Raw genomic sequence first — 7,575 nt, 5'->3', positions numbered from 1 at the left:
CTTAAAAATTTAAAACCATATGTGCGTGCACGACGAGTACATACTTGAAAAAGTTTAATCTCATGCAAAAAGGATGAACACAATTCAAATCTTTGTAAGCGTGTGCTTGACGATAGATTCGTAAGCAAAGCATTTTCATATCTAGTTGCATGCTTATATATCTATGTATGTATGTTCACATGTATGCGTGTATGTGCGTGCGATTCTAGGATTCTATCAAAATCAAGTATATTGAAATCAATGTGAGCGAATGAAAAAAAGACTCGGCGAACGTTAAGGACGATAAGTAAAGGGTATATCAAAATACGCGGTGAGAATATGTTAAAAAAAAACATGTATAAATTTAGATTATTTCATTATTTTTATTCAAAACACGGCTCTTCATAATTATATGTGAAAAATTACATTATTTAAATGTGCGCCATGGGCACGTCTACAGACAAGATCCGCCAAACATTCGAGGAATGAATGCCTAATTGTGGAGAACGTCGACATAACGCTTCAGCCACTCGGTGTTACAGCAGCAATATTCTCAACAGAACGTTGAGTTTTCGGTCTGCAGGTATATCCGCCATTTTCTATCTTCGTTAGAATCAGTTTCTTGAAAGTTGTGCACCAGTCTTTGAATTGTTGACTTAAGCTGGAAATTATTACCACCAAATAAATATCAACACCAAATAATTTTCCGATATGTTGTCCTTAAAAATAGGCTATAATATTTTCATTTTAACTTTTCAATCGAGATTCCTACCCTGCCCCCAGCCTACTGACGTATTCAAAACAAAACACCTCTAAACTTGTTTATCAAATGCTATTATTTAAAATCAAGAACTATTGGGATGCCAAAGGCTGGAAATTTATTTACAGTGACGGCTCTAAAGAAACCGACTCAACTGCATTTGCTGTGGTATCTGATAAGGGAAGCATACTTAGGACTGGTCTTCTATTCCCACACAACTCGATATTTACTACCGAGGCGATTGCTATAAACTTCGCCATTGACTACGCCTCCTCAACTAAAGGAAAATATACAATCTGTACAGACAGTAAATCTGCCATCGCAGCTCTGTCGAGCGCAAACAGCAGAGAACCTTTAATTGACAATATTCAAAATAAATTGTCCCAGCAAAAGGCAAAAATAAAAGTTATGTGGATTCCTGGACACAGCGGAATTCTGATAAAGCAGCGAAAAATGTGAGCAATATCCCTACATACTGTTTCGAAACCTTCGTTAAATCCGACATTCTCAGGATAATCGATAGTATCTATCACTCAACCGTAAGGGAGAAATGGTTTACATACCAATTACCATTAAAAGCAATTATTCCAACAGGAGCGACACTGCAGCAGACAAAAATCTTTACCCGACTCCGGCTAGGACACACAAATATTACTCACCAACACCTTCTAAAAGGAATGCCTGCCCCGATTTGCTCAGCATGTAACTGTCCACTGTCCATTATTCATATAATAGACTACTACACCAAGTATAACAATGGCAGAAACAATATCTTTAACGGCAGGAAACCTTCCGAATTACTGAAAGAGATTTCTCTAGAAAATATGTCGAATATTTATGATTTTATATATAAAATTGGACTAGTTTATCTTTTATAATTTTGTTTATTAATTCCCTACACATAATAATTTTTATTCTAATATATTTTTATAAATAAGTAAAAAATCTATTAGTATTATTTCAGACCGATAGTCCTAGCTACTAGTGCCTTTCGTAATGTAATATAGTTATTTATAACTATATTTCTAATAAATAAATAAATAAATAAAATTTTCATAATAAATTTGAATAATTGTGTTACGTTGTTCTATACTGTAAAATTGTTCATCTGCTTAGTTGCCAAAAATATCAAAGATGACATACAAAAAGTGACCGCCTAGAAATTATTCGCTACTGACATCTAGGCGTTACTTTTGAGAGCCCCTTTGTACCTTTATGAAAATACGAAATGCATGTATACGAGTAGGTAAATATGCGCGTGTGTGTGTGTACAAAAAGGTTGAGGGGTGCAAATGAAATGAAATCAGATGAAGCACAAATGAAATCGCAAATGAAAAATAAGCAATTTTACACAGTTACCCTGCCTTCAAGCACATTTTTATATGTATGCGTATGTATTCATACGAATATATATCTAACTGGCACAATATAATTTCCACTCGACTTGCCAGCAAACAAATTCAATCAGGATTCAATATCATCAAATAGAATGGCAAGCATGCATATATGAGGTCGTCCAAGCATACATTCACACGCACATATATTCTTTAATTGAACTTATACGGAACCACAAAGTATTTATTTGCTAACACCTACACACGCACCCTCTACCACGCTTACCGATACTTGCTTGTAAACATGCAACTAACCCATACGAACCGTATATGCACGCAAATGTGTGAATTTGGGTGTGTGTGTGTGAATTTTCCACATCATTATCAATTCACTATTCAATTTGATTTTCATTTGCTTAAAAGCTTAAGATTTCCTAATGATTTTGTTTAGTTTTTGTTTTCAGCGTCCATTGCCTTCAGCAAGCCAATAGCTTTTAGTGTAATTTCGTTTCCACTACGTCGACCAGTTTAACACTCATATGTTTACATGTAGCATTTGAAAACCTGTCAGCATAGTAGCAGCAGCACTGATAAATATGCTGTGGCTGTGCTGTGGAAGCAATATTTGTTCTGAATACAATTTTGGCTTGTGCACCAGGGTATTATTGAAAGAATCGAAGTGGATATAGGCCACTTGTATACCACAATGTTCAGAATGACGAAGGGAGTTGGATTAGTTGATGTTTGGACAGACGGTCGGTGTGCATGATAACTCGCATAAAAAATAATATAATTCAATTTAGTGTGGTATTGGGAACGGTCGAAATCGGTCAATAACCACGCCACCTCCAATTTAATATTAATTTTCAAAAAATAAAATTTTTATCCACCATAAATATTATTGAGATCTCATAAAAATCACGCCCACCCTTTATATGTTTAGACCAAATTTCCACCCGTTCATATGATGCTACAAGCCATAACTTTCGCTATCTATGAATTGGTATATAAAGTTCGGTCCGGACCGAATTCAGCACTTCCTCACTTGCACTCCTTACTTCCTTGCATTCGCAGTGGGAAAGCAGAGCAGAAGCGTATTAAATGGGGAAACTAAAAACAATTTCAAACGCTGTATATATATATAAGTAAGTTTTATGCGTACGTTTTTCATCAGCTTATTTTTGGTTTCATCAACAGCCTTTAAGCGCTGCGAGAGAGTGTTGAGGAGCTTTTTAAAACGTGTACCAAAGTCATGACCATCCCATGCATGTGTGCAGATATGTAAAAATAACCCGTTGGAAAAGTGTAACTGATTTTTGTTTAACTAGTTTTTGTCACTATGTTAACACATGGACTGAAAAGTCCCGGGCTTAACAAAGAAAACAGGTTTATTGTTCAAAATCGGCTTTATTTATAAATGTAATTTCTATCAAGAACAACGCAGTCATCCCAGCGCCACATTTCAATATCAATTTTGTAGAACGATTTATCTTTTGCATCAAAATAGGACCCAGTTTCAGCGATAACCTCTTCATTCGAGCGAAATTTTTTACCGGCGAGCATTTTTTTTTTTAGGTCTGCTAACAAATGTGTTAGGCCCGGGACTTTCAGAATTGAGCTGTTGTGCTTAGATTTCCACCAGATACAAATATTTTAAAATGTGGTCACATTAGTTTCTTCATTAAAAACTATAAAATGTTGATTACTAAGTACATATATACGAAGGAGTAAACACAACAACAGTTAAAAAGATCGTACCGTAAGTGCAACTTTTCCAATCATATCGACCACTCTTAGTTAGTTAATGACATACATTAAGGAAATTAGTAGAGTAGAATGGGGTAAGATAGGTCATTTTTTTTTGGAGAGCTCTTGCTACGGTGTTTTTGCATTGATTTTGAAAAATAAGCAAGATTTTGAAAGGTTATTTTTCTGCTTTTTTTAAAACAATAATATCAAAAAACTAACACATTATTCGTGTTCAGCATTATTTTCTACGTAAAATAAAACTCACCTGACAAATATTTACATACATTAAATGCACTGCACCGTAGAATAAAAAAAATGCTATGTCGGAGAAAGCTCACAAAAAACTAAACGACGCCAGAACTAGGATAACTAATGAATGGTGACGGCCGAAATGACAATCGCAAACGTTGTTCCCCACCACGTATTCAATTCACATAAGACGAGTGACCTCTGCAAAAACAGTGCGATGAAAACCCCACCTACCTATTGTGCCCCCATACCTATCTTACCCCATTCTACTCTACTCTGAACATCAACCAAATCGAACCATACCATGTTGCCGAGTTTACTATAGTAGATACCCATTATTTCGCTAGCTACCCTGTAGCAGCCAATGAGTGTTTCATTTTTGTACGTCTGTGTATTTTTAATGAGCTTTTCACACTTCCGAGAAAATATTTTCTTGTTGTTATGTAAACAAAAACTCTCGAATTGTGCACTACATAAAATTTTGCACAAAAACCAAACATTTCACCAAACATTTTTTCAACGTTTTTCAGAATCAAAAGCAGTGAAGCTGGCAAAATTGCAGTGTGATTTTAGTCAAATAGAAAACTTTTTTAATTTGATTTTGATATAAATATACATAAATATACCGGACTTGCATGCATATATAAGAAAAAATTGCTTTATATTATATTTGTGAACACCAAAGTGAGCACTTCGAAAACAAAAGACGTGCTCTTGGTAATGCCGCGAGAAGTGCCTGTGCGCTGTCTATGGGAAGTGATTGGATGTACAGCAGAGAGATATATTAATAAAGGGTCCTCTTCCATCGGTAGTCTCTCGATCGATATGAGAGTTCTATTAACAGTGCCGTGGTATTAAATAAAAAATTAGAGGCAGAAAAACATGAAGACAAGATTGATTCTAATGAAACTTTGGTGAAAGTAAAAAAATAAATCATTTTAAGAAATTGAGTATAAAAGAGTCTAAAATTGGGTGATAGTAAAATTTATATTTTCTATAGTTACTTGAAAGTAAAACTAGTGTGGCAAAAAAGTCCCATGTTTTTTCGTAAAATTTTTGCGCCAGCCGGCCCCGAACGAGAGATGTATTTTTTATGATGGGCTTTTTCATGTCAGAAATATACTCTGAGGGTGGCCGAGGGGCGATCGCTATTAGAAAAAACTGTTTTTATTATTTGGTGTTTCAAGCCCGGAGATGTTCAGGCGTTAAGGAAAAGTATATTCGAAAGAGCAGTGTGAAATGCAATAAAAAATTAGCAGATAAACCAAAACAAACATTTTAAGTTTCCATTCTGAGGCCAATTTCAAGATGAAAGAACCTAATAAGTTGGGGTGCTACTTGAATGCCCTATAAATGGTAGCCATTTTTATTTCTATCTGACCTCACTACGCAGGTGTTATATAACGGGCTGTAACTTTTGATGCAGAAACGCTATGATAAATAAACTCATGCGAAAGCCATTAAATTGTCTAGTCAAGTTTAAATACCGAGCAAACTAAAAAATTTAAAAAGCAAAAAATAAGAAAAGGGTGTCATGTTACGCTATTAATTGAAAAAAACTATACTAAAATGTTAAACAGGAACTATTTTAACATTTATTGATAGCCAGTTTCTAGTTCTTGCAGTTAAATGCCACCATTGCAATTTGCTAGAGTTGTCAGAAAATACTTAAATAGCTTAGACATTCACCGGATCTTAACCTTTTGGACCACTTCTTGCGAGGGATTTTAAAGGAAAAGGTGCACGATGTGACTCCGACCACTCTTTGATAATATTACGACCATGTTAGAAGAGCTCAGACAAAGCCAAAGCAACCGAATAATCTTACTTAGTGCGCAAATAATTTTACTTACATAATGGGCGTGGTTGCTGACATTATTTTCAAAAGGTAACTAGCGGTATATCTCTTACGATACCGCAAATGCTTTTTTCAACTAAAGCTAATTGTTTATTATTTACTGAAATATTTTATTTGTAACATTTTTGAAATCATAGAAACCATCATCGATAGTTTCTTTCAGGTGGCCAAAATGTTAACTGCAATTAAAATATTGCCCATAAAAAAACCGGTTTGACTACTGTTTGCGTCGACTCATACTTTTATTGCTTGATTTTGTCGTTGGTGACTTGTTTACATGACCAGTAATCATCTGCTTCAGAAATGGATGGATTTGCTGATGGAATGTGTTTCACTAATTTTCCGAGTAAAATCGTGGTCGCTACAGGATGAGAGGTCGTCAAAAATGGATGCTTATGCCAGAACACATTTTTCCTGTGCGTGAGCTGACATTCCAAGATCGTTGTTTGTACCGTGAGAGGGAGGCATTGGACGTTCGGATGCTTGTCACATTAGCATTTATGCAATAGGTCATGAGTTTGTGACAGTAAAACAGAGCTGTTGTTCGTTGTGTACTGCATAATTTGATAAATACTTAAAAACAAAAAACAAAAAAAAAAAAAAAACCGTGTGGATTGTGTTAAAAAATTACTGATCTTCAAGAATAGTAGTTTGCAAAGAACTCGCATAAATATATATTTTTACTTGCCTATCGCAAAACTTGTACATCAGCCCACACATAACTGCCACTGTTTTAGTATTATCGAAAGTTAAAATTATGTGAAAATATCAACATTGCAACACGTATTCCATATGATCGAATCTCTTAAGCCAATCGGTGATATTCTAATAAATTAAAAAATAAAATAAAAAAATTAACTTCTTAAAAGTTTTTTTCGATGTATGTACATGGATATGAAAATAGAGAGAAATATCCCACAATTACCTGCTGTACAAACCACAAACAAAAAGATAAACATGGGAAAACAGCGCGCAAACGAACTGACAGCACAGTCAACAAAACGCAACGAAACTAAATCCATAGAATCAAGATCGCCACTACTACCACTATCAACTCAAAGTACGAATGCAATTACCACCGAAGTACAAGCCATGCACACTTGATATCTGCACACGTACCACCATAACCGGAATTATCACACCAGCTACCATCAACTAGCAACAGTAGCAGACACCATATGAGTGAGAACGTGCGTGCATTTGCAGTGGTGTCGAGACCACCAACGTACCAATACCATAACCACAAATGCATAGCAGTCACGTAATGTGTTGTGTACACTAGTACGTGTATGTTTGTCTGTTTAAGTGTTGCTGCGAACGAGTTCAGTGAGTAATATTTGCCCGTTTGCCTGCGAGTGTATTCCGTCTACTTTTGTTTGTTTGCTCGATACAGTTCAACACAGGTGGCGTAAAGTGGGGGCATATGCTGTTGCTTACTTAGGTGAATTGGTGGGTTTCGCTAACAAGAATCAACACCAGCATCAACGGGTGCACAGCACAGCGGTAAAGGTAAAAGCAAATATGAAATAAAGTATTACCAACTCACTATTAGGTGCGTATTTTTCATTACTGTTTGAACTATTCGGTTATAACTCAAAATACTTTGGTTAAAAGTTTATGTTTCCCCAATTTTCACTGCTTACATA

Source organism: Anastrepha ludens, chromosome 4 (genome assembly GCF_028408465.1).
Source record: "Anastrepha ludens isolate Willacy chromosome 4, idAnaLude1.1, whole genome shotgun sequence".
Taxonomy (NCBI): domain Eukaryota; kingdom Metazoa; phylum Arthropoda; class Insecta; order Diptera; family Tephritidae; genus Anastrepha; species Anastrepha ludens.
Note: the sequence above shows the minus strand (reverse complement) of the source record.